This window comes from Cupressus sempervirens, chromosome 5 (genome assembly GCF_028749045.1).
Source record: "Cupressus sempervirens isolate cs-2001-9-10 chromosome 5, ASM2874904v1, whole genome shotgun sequence".
In the NCBI taxonomy this organism is placed as follows: Eukaryota; Viridiplantae; Streptophyta; class Pinopsida; order Cupressales; family Cupressaceae; genus Cupressus; species Cupressus sempervirens.
Genome location: NC_143122.1, coordinates 500,455,496 through 500,475,003, shown reverse-complemented (window position 1 = coordinate 500,475,003; position 19,508 = coordinate 500,455,496). Strand labels below are relative to the sequence as shown.

Below are 19,508 nucleotides of genomic sequence, written 5' to 3'. Positions count from 1 at the left end.
CTCTATTAATAGGCTCTAAAAATACTCTATTAATAGACTTTAAAAATACTACATTTTCAATAATAAGCATTTATAATTGATATAGTACAAGGCTAAAAAATCCATTTATTTAGATTCTTTTTTTTTTAACACTGCTAACTCTTCAGAGCCCTTTATTCATCTAGCTCAATTACAAATGTTCTGCTCTGGAACACAAACATTTACGTGCTTTAATTCAATGGAGAGTGTTGTATGGGAGCGTTTCTGAATTTATTCAGGTCAATTGCAAATCAACAGCTCTGTGTCGGTCTCCAGCTGCAGCATCTACAGCAAAGATGGCTTTGATTTCATTCATGTCATCTGCTGTCAATTTTATCGAGAGAGAAGATATTATCATCCAGGTTCTTCATCTTGGTGGTTCCAGGAATGGGCACAACATCATTTCCCTAGTCTTGAACCCATGCAAGAGCAACCTGGATTGGGCTGCACCCCTTTCTTAAATTGATCTTACTTAGCTTTAGTAATAGATCTTGGTTCCGCTCAAGATTCTCACCTTAAAACCTCAAATTCCCTTATTTAACAGATCAATTATTATGATATGAAACAATCAACAATGACAAAATCAAATCAAATTAATTTTTACCTTTATTATCAGTCTTGTCATGTAGATTTTTGTTTAGATTTTACTTTGTTGTTCAGTCTCAATGTTTGAACTCAACATCAGATCATCTTTAAAATGGTACAATTATTAAATGGAAAAAAAAAATCCTATCCTTTACCTTACGAAGTCATTATCTATCACACTTTGAAGAAGTTTTCCTCCTGTGCTAAAGAAACCCATGCCTAAAGGATTGTATGGAACAATCCCAATCCCCAACTCCCTATGAATGGAATAAAATGAAATAAAATAAATATAAGTAAGCTTGTATTCCTTATCTAAGTTCAAATGGAACAAAGTTCAAAAAAAATCTTATTAAAAACTTCAACTTTTGGTATATACTGTGAACCCAATTCACAAATATTTATTCTCAGTTCTCTGCAATCTATAAAGTAAACATTGAATCACTGACTGTTGAGGTATTATATCATCACAACGTTTACCTAGAGGTGGGAATAATTTGGGCCTCAGAATCCCTACTCCAGAGAGACCATTCAAGCTGCACAACAGTGATTGGATGCACTGCATGGGCCCTACGGATTGTTGAAGTAGAGGCTTCAAATAGACCCACATATTTTATATTTCCCTCTTCTACCAACTTCTTCAGTTCACCCATCTGTATAAAAGGAAAATTGATTTGCTTGTTATTAGATTTCTTATGTTTTGCTAGGCGTCGGTAAAGAGCGAGAGGGATACAATCTTGCCCTCCAAAGCCATACAACCACGATTATTAGACACATATTTTATAGTGAAATTAGAGGTTTCAAATTTTGATTTTGTTGTTTCTGAGACAAATTCATTGACTCATGTTACATTAGCTTCATAAGAACTCATCTCTCATGACAACAAGTTGGAGTAGTATTGCACTTAGTGACCTTCTGGAAAGGCTTAATGCTTCACCTTATGAGCATCATCTAAATGTAATGAGTACTACGTGTTCCATTCATTCTTATGAAAAATGAGTTCTTGTGAACCACTATTAAAATAACTTGTGTCAATGCGTTTCACTAGAAAACCACACAGTTGAATCCTTGTAGTGAAATCACAATTTGACTTGCTGTAGAAAATATTTCATACTTATCAATCTCAAGAATTGATATGTAAAATATATTTCTCACATCAAATCAAATTCAAGATTCAACTATGTAGTTTTTGGAGAAAAACCATTGCCCAAAATTTTATAAATAAGATTAAAATAAAAAACCTATCACAGTAGTACAGATTTTGAATCTTAAAACTTACAGCACCATGACAAAATAGTATTTTGGTGCAAGGTTAAGGGTTTGGAATCCTAAGACTTATAGTAGCTTCTATGGGTATAGTAATATCCACCCTGTGCTAGTAATAAAGATCAATGTAGTCTATATCAAGCCTCTTGAGGCTTGCTTCACAGGCAGCCCTGACATATGCAGGATCTCCCTTCACACCAAATTCTCCATTACTCCAAGTCAATCCAAACTTAGTTATAATATGCACCTTCTCTCTGATACCTTTCAGAGCCTATTTAGGAAGGAAAAATAAAAGCATTATGCACAGTGTTAGAACAATCACGCTCAGAGAATTAATAGATTAAGAAATGGAAACAGTACGAGTTGGAAACAAGATGTGCATCTTTTGATCAATCAATGGTTTTAACAAATGCATCTTTTGAGTAATATTGATCACTTTTCAGTGATGGTTTATATAGTTTTCAGCTATGTAAGGATTTGATACAGTTGATGCTTCTGCAGCTCATAATTATGTTATAATGTTGAATTACTTTTCAGAAGAGTCTTCTAGTGCAGGCTGGAAAAGAAATGTTAGAACTTAAGTATAAACACACAAGAGAGCTTGTTAGGTTTGTTTACATGAATGATCCAATGTTTTCCAAGATGACACAAAATAAAACAGCATGTATGGTAGAACCATTTTTTAAATTGTAAAGTGAAGCTTCTCAACACCTAACATATAGAAACTGTTATCCAAATTTGCTCATCTACATCACCACTTATCAGTTACAGCAGTAATCTTAAAATGTATCATAGCAGTAACTGGGAGCCAAGCATGCTCAGATCAACATGTATGGTAGTCACAATCAAACATGGATTTCAAGAATTTTTAAGGAAATGAAAGCATTTCATTTTATTCATGCTGCCTATCCAAGAACCTTGAATGGCACAAAGAAATCTTACTCCTTTTGTCATATATTCTAACTTGGCTATATTTATAAGATGTGTCTATATAATCTTTTGTCAAACATGAGAAGTCATACAAAATATTTGGAAATACCTTCATCTCTGAGTTACAAGGCATAGAATCATGCTAAATTGCTTTAATCCACCTTAGGTTCAGATTTCTTGATTATGCTTTACAAATATTGATACACTGTTATCCTCTTTTGTAAATCCAATTTGACATTATTTGATTGGTAGTTGCTCTGTATTATGCATTAATGGCAGTCCATGTTCGGAGAATGTAATCCCATCTTTGTTATATGAATAGAGTTTGCATAAGAGATGTTGGTATGGTTTTTATAAAGCAAGTTAACAGCTCTATCTTCTAAGTTCTTTCTTATAAATGGACATTTGGATATGGTGATAGTAATGAAGGGTCTATATTGGTCAATATGATTGTGTTGGAACAGACAAGCAAAGGAAGTAATCAAAGCAACTAAGAAACGCATTGCCAATAAGAATCCTAAGATCCAAATTCTTTCTCTGACGGTTAGTATTGAATAATATTATAAATTTCTATATACATTTTGATTTATTTTAAGTTATCATTACTGAGATATTTGGTTGAATTCTGAGTGCAAAAAATTTACTATAGTAAGAATTCATTTATGATTGACTTTGATGGATAACTTTGATTTAATATTTTCCTGGTTATTTCTGCAGCTATTAGAGACACTTACAAAAAATTGTGGTGATAATGTTCACTTGCAAGTTGCCGAGAGAGATGTGCTACATGAAATGGTCAAGATGGTAAAGAAAAAGGTCTGTTAAAAAAGCTTTTGTGTAACTTGCACATGTTTTTTTGGGTTGTAGCTTAAACAATTTTCGGTTTGTGCTCTTAGTGCATATTTTCAGCAATCCTTTATGTGGGTTTTATTTGTATTTTATTTTGTAGCCTGATTTAAATGTTAGAGAAAAGATCTTGGTCCTGCTAGATACATGGCAGAAAGCTTTTGGGGGTTCAAATGGAAGATATCCACAATATTATTTTGCATACCACGAGTTACAGGTAAGGAAAAAAATAAAATGAATCTTAAGGATGTTCAACAAATATCATGTTTTTCAAGGGCAGCTTGAATATATTTGACTGACTCTGCCAAATGGCAGGGTAAAACATTAACCTTGAGATTGACCCTCATTTTTGTTACCTAGATTTGCTTTCTAGCTCGCATACTTTAAATGCCATTTGGAAGTAGTGTATATTGTTAAACTATTCCAGGATGTAGTGCAGCAGTGATGTTGGCATAATAACATTAGTTAGTAATTAATTTCATGTTGCATGTTCTTAGTTTGAAGTTTTATTTGTCATTTTAGAGCCCAGTGGATCTAGGGCCTTGAGTATGGTAACCTGAGAGAGTGCATGAATTGTTTGTTATTGCATATTAAAATGTGATTGCCTGCCTCAGTTTGCTACATTTGTAGATGCTTTAAGGCTTTCCAGAAAACAACAATAATTGTGTTACGGTTGCTCAAGTATCTTCTACAGTCACTCCTCAAAGATCTATTTTAAGTTTTTATCTTAACCAATGGAAGGCATCAACTCCTTATGGAAATTGCCTTTTAGGTGCCTACCAAAAATGGTATGATTCTTCAGAATCATGGGGCTCCTGCACAAGTAGCATAATGATCTCTTTATGGGATATATTGGATTTTGCCCAAAAATAACAAGTCCCACAACACAAGTTATTTATAAATAGTATTCTATATATAAAATACGTAATTGCAATTCAATTTAGAGAAAATTGTATCAAGGATTTATGATCATTATACAAATGATATTGAAAACAGAACACCCTAAATTCACTTGTATCCATTTCACTGCATACTTCTAATAGCTTACCATATTAGGAATTCGGTGGAAAAGCTTGATAGGATGCTGGGAGAGTTGAGACTATCCTCCTCAATTAAACTCAAGGGCACATAATGAGTGTCCAAGTCATATGGCTCCTTGGGTCATGAGAATGGCAGGACATCTATCATCTTGTAGTTGTTGTATTCAATGACAGAACTAGTATTGGTGCATCTTTCTATCAAACATTTTCAAATTGATCCCAAATATGATGTTTTATGGAAATCAGATAAATAATTATTAATCTTATGTTCCTTGTTAAGAGGATCAAAGATATTCTTCCTCAACCAAGGCCAAGGGCATGGAATGAGCCTCTGAGTAGAACCCTTAGTCCATCCATCTCGCGATTGGCATACTTGACGAGGGATGACCAATACCTGTTGCATCTTCTTAACAAATTTATATGGAGATTAATAGAAGAATACTTGCATACCAGTTACTTTCTATTATATTCTTTATTGCTATTATTTTATACACCGATTCTTTTCTAATTCAAACATGGTAGTTTGATTTCCATGAAGTTTTGCAAATCCTCAAGACCACAAGATAGATTAAGCATCAATAAGTAATTGTGAAAGATCCCCACCCAAACCCGATCCAATTTTTCCATTTTGTTTGGTTTGATGTATGTTTTGGACTCCTAGGAATGGTGATGTTTCTAAGTTCGGCAATTCTGATCTGACTTTGGCTGAGTTCACTTTGATGCTTGTTTATGATAACAGACTACAAATGATTAAAGGAAATGACTATGCAATGAATGAAAACATGTATAGCTAAATGATATGGAAAAATATGACTTTATTGTTTACTGCTAAGACTGAAAAGAGAGATTACAAACTTATTATTAGTCACAAATCAAACTATAACAATTCAATCCATAGGTTTTAATGCCATATAATCAACATGTATCACATCCAGATGTTAGCTAGCTATTGTAGGCTTCTGTAGACCACTTTGGGACTAGTAAATGACCACTTTAAGGTATGATATGAAGTATGATCTGCAACAGAAAGACTGATATTATCCTACACAGGTTTGATATGCAATTTCCAGCCATTATATTCAGTGCCATGAATCTAATATGCACTTTTAGCCACTATATCCCTTCAGATATGGTAAGTTTGAATGACACTATAATTTGATTTTTTAATTTGATTCCAATATTGAAAACTAAGAACTCAAATGACTAGTACATTGTGATCCTGTTACACCAAACATCTAGAACCAGATTACTTGAGCAAATTACAGATTCACACTGAATGATATTTCTCATCAATGCTTTGGCAATATAAATTGCAAAACTAACTATAAAGAAGCAAAGACTGAGTTTCATAGTCAATATTAAGGCATTGTTATATCTCAAATCACATGTATAGGAACGAGAAATGTTACAGTTCTGGATCCACATTAGCTCTCCAAGCGGTAGGCAACAAGCCTCTATTTCCCATTGTGACTAGTAATTCAACTATGCTTTTCAAACCTCTGATTTTGTCATCTAGCACCAACCTTAAGAGCCTTCCAGGTGATCTATGTTGTTTAAATCTCTCTCAAATATTGCTTATTTATTTGTTGCTATTGTCAGTCCCAATTGTAGGGACGCATTTATCAATTCACCCCTTGTACCACAGTTATCCTAGTATAGCCATGACAGTCAAACAGTGAAGGTTGAACTTCTTTTGAGATTCTAATGCATGGCTCTGAATACATTCTTGTCACATTAAATAAATAGACAACTATTTTTGCTAAGAACACATTTTCAGTCTACTAGTCTTTTATTTGTTTATGATCCATAGTGTTAGTTTATAGTTAATAAATTATAATATTAGCTTATCCACCACCTATGAGCATCATCTAATTGCAATGAGTGCTAAGTGTTCCATTCATTCTCATGAAAGATAAGTCCTTGTGAACTATTACTCATGAAACATGGGTCAATGAGTTTAACTTAAAATCTACAAAGTTGAATCCGCATAGCAATATCATAATTTGACTTGCTGTGGAAAATATCTCCTACTTACTAATAATATATTTCCGTGTTGGGTAGTTAATGGTTGGTTCTTATGGGAAAAATGGTTTTAGAAGCTAAAAAAGTGAAGGCCTTTTGAAAAATAATTGAATATTGTAACTGATATAGAAAATATAAAAATAATATAATATTTGTGAAATTTTATGTTACTTAAAAATGTGATTCTATATTTTGTTTCCATTTTTTAATCTTGTACTCCACATGTTCATCAATGTATCATCAATGGCCTTTAGCTATATAAGCTATAGTCTTATTCTAATATATGTCCTTTCCCCATGCAGTTGAGCTGTTGGGTACAGGTTTGGACCGCATCTAAATGAAATTGTTCCCCTACTTATTAACTATTGTAAAAGTGCATCTAAAACTGATGAGGAGCTAAGAGAATATAGCTTGCAGGTGTTAAAAGAGTTTGGTTGTAGAGAAATTATGTATTTTCATCTCACACTATTTGTTAACATTAGTGGTTCCATTTTAAAAGTTCATATCATCTATATTGAAAGTATATGTATGTTTTGTGAAATGCATCTTCAGATTTCATTCTTCAAATAGAAAACCCTGATTATTCAAAAATTTGTAAATAATCACCTTAAAGATGCAATTTGCAGGCATTGGAGAGTTTTTTCCTATGTTGTGCCAGAGATGTGGTTGTTTATTGTGATACAATTTTGGAACTTGCTCTGGACTACATAAGCTATGATCCAAACTACACTGATAATATGGAAGAAGATATAGAAGAGAGTAATGGAGAGGAGGATGAGTATGTTAAAATTGCTTAAGGTAATTATTTGCTTGAGAAAATTTAATTTTTGCACAATGGTGTCTTTTATTTTCATGTAATTATGAATTTTATGACCAACATATGAATACTATTTTGTTGATGTAGAGAGAGTGCTAATGAATATAGCGATGATGAGGATATCAGCTGGAAGGTTCAGAGGGCAGCAGCTAAGTGTTTGTCTGCTATGATAACATCTCATCCATAAATTCTATTAAAGTTGTATGAGGAGGCATGTGCTTTGAACCTTTCTCAATTGTTGATGGGAGATATTTATCATTTCATAAAAGTTGACTCTATTTGTCCTATACATTTGCCATGTTTTTTGACCTTTGTGTGCCCAATAATTTTGGCTTAGTGTCTCTTCAAAGTTTATGGCTTACCTCTAAAGAGTGACAAGAATGGCCCTTTGTCTTTGTTAGAGTCAAGAGGATACATAAATTCCATTCTCTTGGCATAACACTAACCTGCTAATGTTATGCACAAATAGGAATAAATTGAGTTTTAAATGATATATATCAGTTGTTATCTCATTTCAAAATGTGGTTAGCTTTAGGAATTGTTTTATAAGATGTTATATGAAATGATTGCTAGCTAACACCTGCCAAGGAAACATAACTTGCTTCTTCTCGCAGTGAATTCTGCTCAAGGTTTTGGCATTGTGAAGTGTAGCCCAGTTCTTTATGTGCCAATGGCAATACTGAGAATGCTAAGAGATGGCATGGTTACTCTCGTTGATGTTATTTCTTTGTTGATAAATATATCTATTGCGTTTTCCTTGGTTTGTTAAATGGGAAGTAATCTAAGGGGAGAACACTTCATTATGTTTCCAAGTAAGTGTTTTTATAAATATAAAATGATAGCATTATTTAGACTTGCACAATGCACCAAATTTTTCTTTGCTTCAAGTGACTTGGAGGGGTGACTTGGTGAGTTGACTCGACGAGCCAACATGGCGAGTGAACTTGGTGAGCGAACTTAAAGAGTTAAGCCATCTTACAAATTTCAAAAGAAAATGTTGACAGTTAATCCAACAATAAGATGCTGCTCTAACTAAGTGCAAAGAAAAGAAGGTTATTCACGATATTCAAAGAATGAGTTTGATGAGAAAAACAAGTGCAAATATACGAATTAGAAGAACATAGAGTAAATCATACAGGCCTCTAGAAATTCAAGAAATAATACAACTCACAATTAATATTTTATATCTTCTATACATGCTAGGCTGGAATGCTTTTTCCTTTATGGAATTGTTTTTGGGCTTCTACATGCTTTTTGGTCTATGAAACCTTGCTTTGTCAAGCCTGCCCGGGATGTACAAAGTTTTACCACAATTGAAAGAGAGATTTCTTGGTAGTGGGCCAAAAAGATGAGGATAATAAAATGTGTATCATCTAATATCTCACTGAGAAACTAACTTCAACAGATTGCTGGTATTCTGATTAAGAAGAAGCTAAACAAGGAAACATTAAACTGACAGAAGAAGCAATCCTTGAACTTCGTAAATGTTTTGAAGATTAAACCATATATATTCAGTATGATGAGAATCAGATATGATATTATTGGTGTCAACACATATTGCTTACAGGAAATGGTTCTTCTATCAGAACTAATGGTCTTACTATTAGACAAAGGCCATCAAGGAGATGGGTTGCAGAGATAGAAGACAACATTCAAAAGATCAGTTTGTTGGGCACCTTTGACACTGTAAAGGATGAAGCAGCCTGCCTTTTGAGGGGCAAAGAGACTGCCAAGATGCTCCTCCTGAGGTTCAAGGATGCCTGTGCCAAAAACAAGACTATCAACTCTAGTTCAAGTCCCAATTCTCTCTCTAATTCTGAGGCAAATTGTCTCAGGAATCATTTCTTATAGTCAAAAGTCAAGCTGGGAACATAGTATCTCAGCTCTAATGCCCATGTCCAAAATGTTGAACTTACCTTCAGAGAAGTCCTCTTGCATTGGAAGTAGGATTTCTAGCCTAAAAAACGTGCACATTACTCCAAGTAAGTCCATGGGTGAGGGGAATTTCGAAGGTAAAGACAATGACTCAACTGGTTTTTCTCACAACTCTATACAACAGAGACATAGTAATGGTGAAAGACAATGGCTATAAACGTTAGTGAACCATAATTTGGTAAACTTTTAGTTTTCCATCCCTTGTCTCTCTTCTATTTAAAAATGTTCTTTGTTTTGGTAAACTTTTAGTTTTCCATCACCTTGCCGATTAGGATCCACCTTGTAGATTTGAGGCGACATGTTTGGATTGGATCTGGTTTAGGTCCTTGTTTATGAGTTTTGTGCCCAGATTTGGGTCTTATTTCATGTGGCTAAGGCCTATATGTTTCATGTTCTGGGCCGAGGCCCACATGTTACCCTTTTGAGGTTAGATCTATCTCAAACTTAGCCTAGTATATGTTCCCAAATTCACACCCTATATGCTAAAGCCCTAGCCACTTGGATCTAGGCCTAATTAGGCTTGTATGTCAGCTATTGGGGCCTAATAAAGCCCATTCTACATTGAATTATGGACTTGTCTAATTAGATCAGGCCCATTCATTAGATTGAGAGGCTATTTAAATAATTTTTAGGCTCCAATCTCGAGTTTTGAGCTTCATGTTTCATCGTAGGCCTGATTATAGGCATCACTATATCTAGTTTAAGCTTGATTTGGTCATATAAGGCCCACGTGTTTCATTACAAAGGGCTTGCTGATTGGTTGATATTATATGGGTCTTTAGGAATGTGCCAACACTCCCATAGGAATCTGGCACCTGAGAGGAATCAGTCATGGAGAAAAGAGAAGAGTGAGCATTGCCTTAGAAATTCCTATGAGCTAGTATAATAATATGGTTCATTGGTTCAATAGATCTCAAAGTTTGTCATTTTTTCACTTAATAATTATCATAACATAATTATTGTTCCTCCATATTGGTATCGGTTATGAGTGTTGCATGCTTATTATTGCTCAGTCATATGTTGATTGATGTCCTCTTGATTATTTATATTTACTGATACAACTTCTCCTAATTTTTGTATCATCCTGTTACATAGTAATCATGGACCGTCATTGGATATACATATGATCATTGATCAATTATCACTTATCAATTATCAACCATACAAATCTTTTTATCTCTTAGTTGCTACCTTTTAGAAGGAATTCAACTTAGGTAATGAAGGTCACTGATTTTGAATGTGAGATGAGACACAGACTCATGTACTATTAGGAATATCCATTCATATGGAGCTTAGATGACTTTTCAACAATGTGCCGATTTATTTCTCATAGTTTCTTTACAATAAAATTGTAGTAGCTCTACGCTTTAAAGTCTGCATTCTTAAAACAAACTTATGTAATGTGGTAAAAAACATTTGTGCTGGTTTTCTATTAATTATTTAATGAAAATGCTAGGAATGGTTTTTTCCTTCTATAAGGTTGATTGATCATGATGCGTCTTAATTTATCTAACAAGACACAAATTAAATACTGAGGCAAAGCTAATGTTCAGTTTATTCATGTTCTTTGTAATTAGGATACAATGGCCAGGTGACCAGTTGATCCAGAGGAGGAGTTGAGGTTGATTTCTCAGGAAGTATGTGGTTATGTGGAAGCTATTCTGAATAGTCTTGCTGCAAATGTACCTAAAGTAAGAACCTTAGAACATCCTTGCATTAAAGCACTACAGAAATAGGCGTTCTTCTGTATGGTTCTCATGAGTATTAACTTGTCCTAAAATGATTGACAGGTTGTGGTGCTCTACCAAGTTGAGAAAGACAAAGAGGAAATGCTGACTCAACTTTATAGCTCTGTCAGGTGAAGGTTAATTACATGTGGCTAATATGGCCATGGTACTAGTTATATTTGTTTTCTATGTTCCTCATATATTATTTTTCAATTCTACTTCAAACAGCTCTCGGAGTTCAGCAAAGATTTAAGAACTTCTCCAAGAAGATCAAAATGCAAAAAGGAAACGTGAGAGATTCAAAAAATAGGCATCTTTAATGTCAAGACTTACTTATCAATTAAGTATCCATGATGTTCAAGAAACAAGTGATAATTTTTCTTCAAATGGAGGTACTTGATATATTAGTTTTTGTTAAGTGAAATGTTTCTTTTCATAGTAATTGAATAATATATTTAATTTCTTATAATGTTTATATCTATATACAGCTTCATATAAAGGGAGAATTGTTACAGTAGATCTGTAACCTCCATTATATTTAGAAGCTTCATATCTTCTTAATGTTCTTTATAACAGTATTTTATTGTGAAGATATATGCTGTTCATTTTTGTTGTCAAACAGAATTGCACTTGCATTTTAATATATGTTTTTAATGAATATTCAATCACAATAACTCAAAACCAAAATGATAAGAAAAATTATAGCAAATATTGAGAGGGATCATCACATTTGAGGAACCATCCATGTAGAGAAAAATATATTGAGATTATTTTGTTTGTTAGTGATGTCATTTTTCTCTACTCCTAGCTACATTCTGCAACTAAAAATAGTTGAAGCAAAGGAATATTCTGTACAGATATGATCTAAGAAAACCAACATATACTTTCTAAGTCTACAATAGTATCATTGGCTCAAAATTTTTAAATAACCATTTCTTTGCAAGGGCTGGCACAAGCTATATGCCTAAGGTGCATCAAATTGTTTGAATAGAGTTTGTCTCAAAGATAATACCTCTAACATTTACTTGCAGCTTTTGAAAGACTTCTCTGACACTTAGCATAAAGAATAGGAGTCCCCATCTGGATAGAACTTCTTACCATCATCTTTATCTTTATGAACCTACATTGCCACATTATTCACAACAATAGATAATGTGGCATCTAGATAGACTTAGAAGAGTTATCCCCTACAACCAATTTATTAAGCAACAAAACTATTTCAAAAAATGACTTTTTTAGGTAGATAATTAGACCAAATTCTTGTCTCTTAGCCCAAACATTCCTAGAATCATGAAGACCTCATAGGAGGTTCAATTAATTGCACCAATCCGCAGAGGGTAGTCAAGCATACATGTAATCAGGAGTAACTTGAAAGATTTTCTTACCACCAACCCATTTAATATTCTTCTACAAGCCAAAATTGCAATGTATTCTTGTATAACAATATTTGATTAGTTAACACAATTGCACACATGCCTAGATAAGTCCCCAACCTTATTTTTGCAAACAGTTTGAGTTTTTTGGAAAGTTTGTGGTTTGTTGGGTATTTGAGAAAGTATTCTCACAATTTGATGGTCCAATTGATATGGGTTCCCCTATTACGATTTCATGGTCAAGCCTTCATAAGAAATATCAAAATGAGTTTTGTCTCTTTCTTATCAAATTTTATATTTGATATCAGTGTTCCTTCCCATAGAATTACCACTTGTGTTGGGGATGCTACTATGTTGCTTGCTATATGGCACATGCCATACATATTGATAGCAAACTTTTTGAAATCTAGTTTACTTTTCATGGGGTACTCAGATATGTTATTTTGTAGATTCTGCCTAATATTTCAGTTCTTCTCAATTTGTATAGTGGCTATTTTCCTGCCCACGAATCTTGTCTTAGGGAAATTAAGCTTTTAGAGTATATGGTGACTAGATGCATTTGGCATCTTGACAAATTGATTCATGACCACTATCATTTGATACCTATCTTGTTGGTATTTTGTTTGTGAAAGAAATATATAGTGTTGTAATAGTCATTATTTTTACTCCAAAATCAAGTTATGGATGTCATATTAGGTTTTGTTGGAGGAAGGCTTGGGGTTGGACTTAGTTAACTACCTTGCCATAATTATTGGTCCTTTTTAAATTTAATTTGAACATCACTACTTATGGCCATTGATGTTACCTTGATGTGGGAAACAATGAAAATCAGAGCTATGTCTATGTTTAAGGAGTCAAAATTGAGAATGTAAAGAGTTTGTGAAGGGAAAAATGTCTAATTATTGAGGGCAAAGTCAAGTTCTCATCAAATAATATAATTGCCCCAATTTTGATTTGTAAAGGATCTTGATAGCATTTCCTGAAGTCTTAGAAAAGCAAATTGTTAGTTGGGGAAAATCTATTCATTCATCCATCTTATCTTTTCGGACCAAGTCTCTCAGTAATAAATTGTAGTGCCATTTAAAGATTTACAAGTTTATCGTAGAGGCTTCAAAGTAGATTCAATTAAATATGCAATTTTTCTTTAGTGTTGATTGAATCCAAGAAATTATATTTTTATGTTCTTGTTGCATATGGTGTAGAGCTTGTTGACATGTTATATTGGGTGTAGAAGACAATGGTCCCACTGCAAAATATGCTAAATGTATAAGTTTTGACTCAAACCCTCCTCGTAGTTGAATCCTGATGAATTAACATAATTTGATACACTGGAAACAATACTCATATGGGAATTAAAGTTACAATATCCATAAAGATAGAGGTTTCACACATCACATATCCTTTTGTTATTCATTGATTACACGATCAATAAAGTTAACTAAAATCTCTACATTTCATGTTATATCCATTTGCAGCATGTGCCTCATGGCTATGTTTTTGTGATGGGCGATAACCGGAACAACAACTGTGACTCTCATGTTTGGTAAGTAGAGTGGAAGCTTAAGTTTCTAATAGACTTTGTGCCACCTATATTTGTATATCTGACTTTTAAATGGATTGACTCTGATTTGTCTTATTTTAAAACAGGGGATCTCTTCCTGTCAAGAACATTCTAGGAAGATATGTAATGTGTTATTTGCGACTATCACAATTGGGATTAGACATATACAAACATCATTAGAAATTTAGAGGCACGAGATTTGCTAGGATGTTACTAGACAATAGCTTTTATGACAACATGAATCTCTTTTTGTGGAGAAAATCCTAGTAGTAGTCATGCATCATATGCAACCTTCAAATATTGGCAGGAACCCTGGTGGACAGAAAACTAGTGGTTGTGAGTATGTGTCATTGGAGTATCAATTCCTGACTAGGGTAAAGCTTCTTAGGAAAATGTTGTCTATAGTAAAATGAGCAACTGCAGACTCACTTCTTAGTCACATAATTTGGTGGTTGTAATTTCCTTATGTTTCTGATTATGAGATACTACTTGAATTCTTCACAATTCAATGAATATAGAAATAGTTTCTTGTATTAAAGTAATATTTGAATGATTCTTAATTCCAAATGCATATACAATATGGTTCAGATCAAAATAATTATGATTGCATAACAATCAAGATGATATATATTTTCTATTTCTGATATACAGGAAATTACATGCAATGATTGAGGAAATTCTCAGTACCTTGTACTGTTCGTTGTGTCTGATATACGAGTAAGAATTTGAAAATATGAGGCCGTCTCTGCTATAACATTATATTTATGCTCTAAATAATGTGATAAGTTGTCTAATATGACAATATAAATATACTCAAAGATGATGTCGTTTCTGATGGTAGACTTTATATGCCTGCACTGAATGGGTGCCAAAGGCAATATGCTCTCTTACAAAGTGATCATTGTGAGATACAAAATATAATAAGTTCTTCCAATCATCCTGAGTTGAATGATAGAACTACCTTTTTATAGCTTTCATTAGAAATGATTAGTCATGTTGTAAATGATGTGAGTTATCTCTCTTTTCAGTCACACCATTTCATAATAATCTCTAATCACTTCTCTTATGATCCAAATTGGTTTGTTCACAATAAGCACTGGGTGGGGGTGACTTGGTGAGCTGACCTAGGGGGTGGACTTGGTGAGCGAACATAAAGAGTCCAGTTGGTGAGCGTACTTGAATTATTGGCTTGGCGAGCTGACTAGGAGAGTCAGCCTGGTGAGCTGACATGGCGAGTCGACTTAAAGTGGCGAGTTGGTGGGGCAAGTGGGGGTGACTTGGTGAGCTGACCTAGAGAGTTGGCCTAGGGGGCAGACTTGGTGAGTGAACTTAGAGAGTCGACTTGGTGAGCATACTTCAATTGTCCGCTTGGCGAGCTGACTTGGGGAGCCGGCCTGGCGATCTAACATGGTGAGTGGGCTTAAAGTGGCAACTTGGTGGGGCAAGTTGGTGAGCCAAATTAGCGAGGCCACTTAGAGACGTGACATAGTGAGCTGACTTGGTGAGCAAGCTCGAAGAGTGAACCTAAAGACTGACCTTGATGAGGCACTTTGGTGGGGTGACTTGATGATCGAACTCAAAGAGTCAACTTGGCGAGCATACTTGAACAGTCAACTTCGTGGGGCAAGTTGGCGAGCCGACTTAGTGAGTCCACTTGGTGAGGCGAGAGGTGAGTCAACTTGGTGTGGTGACTTGGCAAGCTGACTTGGTGAGCTGACCTAAAGACTGACCTTGATGAGGTGCTTTGGTGGGGCGACTTGATGAGCGAACTTAAAGAGTCAACTTTTTGAGCATACTCAAACAATCGACTTGGTGACATGACTTGGTGGTCTGGCTTGGCGAGCCGACCTAGCATGCGTACTTGAACAGTAGACTTGGTGAGCTGAATAAAAGAGTCAACTCATTGAGGTGACTGGGTGGGAGTGACTTGGTGAGCTGACCTAGAGAGTTGACCTAGGGGATGGGCTTGGTGAGAAAACTTAGAGTCAACTTGGTGAGTGCACTTGAATTGTCGTCTTGGCGAGTAGACTTGAGGACTTGGTGGGACATGTGGGCGAGCCGACTTGGTAAGGCAACTTGGTGACATGAATTGGTGGGTTGGCTTGGCAAGCCAACCTTAAATATTCAACTTTGTGAGTGTACTCAAACAATTGACTTGGTGACATGACTTGGTGGGCTTGGCGAGCCGACCTGGCGTGTGTACTTGAATAGTAGACTTGGTGAGCTGACTTAAAGATTCAACTCATTGAGGTGACTTGGTGGGGGTGACTTGGTGGGCTAACCTGGAGAGTTGACCTAGGGGGAAAACTTGGTGAGCGAACTTAAAGAGTTGACTTGGTGAGCGTACTTGAATTGTTAGCTTGGTGAGCTGACTATGGGAGTCAGCCTGGCAAGTTGATATGGCGAGTTGACTTAAAGTGGCAACTTGGTGGTGCAAGTTGGTGAGCTGACTTATCGAGGCCACTTGGTGAGGTGACTTCATGAAGCAACTTGGTGAGTTGACCTACTAAGTGTACTTAAAGACTGACCTTGATGAGGTGCTTTGGTTGGGTGACTTGATGAGAAAACTTAAAGTGTCAACTTGGCATGCCGACCAAGTGAGTTTACATGGTGAGCAAGCTTAGAGAAGAAACTCTATGGGGAAACTTCATAAGCACACTGAGTGAGCCCACTTACTGGGGCAAGTTGGTAAAACCACTAGGTGAGTCAACTTGTTGAGGTGACTAGGTGGGGGTGACTTGGTGAGCTAACCTGGAGAGTTGGCCTAGGGGGAAGACTTGGGGAGCAAACTTAGAGAGTCAATTTGGTGAGCATACTTCAATTGTCAGCTTGGCGAGCTGACTTGGGGAGTCGGCCTGGCGATCTAACATGGTGAGTGGGCTTAAAGTGGCAACTTGGTAGGGCAAGTTGGTGAGCCAACTTAGCGAGGCCACTTAGAGACGTGACATGGCGAGCTAGCTTGGTGAGCAAGCTCGATGAGTGGACCTAAAGACTGACCTTGATGAGGCACTTTAGTGGGGTGACTTGATGATCGAAATCAAAGAGTCAACTTGGCGAGCATACTTGCACTAGTGCATTTGGGTTCATTTTTTGACCTTCATTGATCAAATTTTTGACCCAATTTTCGACCAAATTTGACCAACCCATTGGTCAAAAATTTTTTGGTCAAAATTTTGACCAACTCACTGGTACATGATTTGTCTCAATCATATAACTAATTATATATTTTTCATATTAGTTACTGTTAGTGTTTTTCAGGCATTCTATAAAATAGTTCACATGCCTTACGTATGATATGACATTTTGCATGCATCCTGCACTCTCTCTCATCTAGCTAATGATGGATTACGTAGAGTGATCTGAAACCATGATGCTAAAAAACACACAATCAAATCCAAAATGAACTTGCACTACAAATGGATTGTGGAAATCTGATATTGGTAAAATTGCATGCATGTCTACCAGGACAATCACAACTTAAACATGTATTTGTCCTGGTAGACATGCATGCAAAATTAACAATACCAGATTTCCACAATCCATTTGTAATGCAAGTTTGTTTTGGATTTGATTGTGTGTGTTTTTTAGCATCATGGTTTTAGATCACTCTCTGTAATCCATCATCAGCCGGATGAGAGTGCAGGATGCATGCAAAATGTCATATCATACGCAAGACATGTGACTGTTTTATAGAATGCCTAAAAAAAAATTTACACCTACCTGTTGGTAGAAATTTCTACCTTCATTGGTTGAAATTTCTACCTTCATTAGTCAAAATTTTTGACCTTCATTGGTCAAAATTTCTACCTTCATTAGTCAAAATTTTTTACCTTCATTGGTCAAAATTTCTACCTTCATTGGTCAAAATTTTTGACCTTCATTGGTCAAATTTTCTACCTTTATTGGTCAAAATTTTTGACTTTCATTGGTCGAAATTTTTACCTTTATTGGTCTAAAAAAATTTCCTTCATTGGTCAAAATTTCTACCTTTATTGGTCGACATTTTCTACCTTCATTGGTCGAAATTTTGACCAATTCCTGACAGAACTTGCACCATGGCTATGGAGGTTTTTCGACCAACGTATTGGTCAAAATTTTGACCAGTGTGTTGGTCGAATTTGGTCAAAGTTTGGTCAAAAATTGGGTCAAAATTTTGACCAATAATGGTCAAAAAATGGTCTTAAATGTACTAGTGATAGCTATGTTGCATCAACTAAAAGATCTTCAACTTGGTTCCTATTGATGCATTACTAAAACTTCATTTTAGTGATCTTCAGGTAGGGGAATAACCCCTAGCTTACCTCTTAGATACAAGAATGCATCCTTAGGTAATGGCTTGGTGAATATGTCAGCAATCTATTCCTTTGTATGGACATATTCCAATCTGATCTCCTTATCCTACACCAATTCTCCAATAAGTGATACTTTAATGCAATGTGCTTGGTTTTGGAATGCATTACTGGATTCTTTGATATGTTGATTGCACTTGTATTATCACAAAACATAACAACTGATTCTTTGATCTCAACCTTCATACCTTCCAACAACTATTTAAACCAAACAATATTGGAACAATTTACTGCTATTGCAACATACTTTGCTTTTGTTGTAGATTGGGATGTACAATTTTTCTTTTTACTTGTCCAAGAAACCAACCTCTTGCTAAGAAAGAATGCTCCACCACTTGTACTCTTTTTGTCATCAATGTTTCCTACCCAATCAGCATCAGTAAACACTTTCAATTCCAAAAAAATTTCAAATTTGTACCATAATCCATAATATTCAGTACCTTTCAAGTGTCTCAAGATCCTTTTGATTGCCATCATGTGATTTTCTCTAGATTTTGCTAAAATTCTTCCTACTATACCAACTACAAGAGAAATATCAGGGCTTCTATGAACTACATATTGCAACTTTCCAATCATTGATCTATATAAGGTTTGATCTACCTCTTTTGATTCATCATCCTTGGTAAGCTTTAGTCAAGTTCACATGGGAGTACCAATTGGTTTACAATCTTCCATACCAAACTTCTTGAGTATCTCTGTGATATATTTAGACTGAGTAATGTAGATACCATTCTTGCTCTGCTGAATCTAAAGACCAAAAAAAAATTGATCTCACCAAAAATAGACATTTCAAATTCCTTATTCATTTGCTCTAAAAATTCTTTGCATAGATCATCATTCCCTGTAAAAAAAGTATAATCCACAAATATTTCTACCAAAACAATCTTGTTATCTGGTCCTTCCTTGATATACAAGCTACTATTATCATTAGTTCACTAAAAACTAATCTAAATAAGATAGTTATGCAATCTTTCATACCATGCTCTAGGGGCTTGTTTCAGACCATACAATACTTTGTGTAATTTGCAGACCATGTCCTTTT

General features: G+C 35.1%; 1 pseudogene; it reads right to left on the bottom strand.

Moving 5' to 3' along the window:
* Positions 1-214: 214 nt before the first annotated feature.
* Positions 215-19,508, bottom strand: part of LOC149556908 (putative aldo-keto reductase 2) — a 45,572-nt pseudogene continuing 26,278 nt past the window's right edge.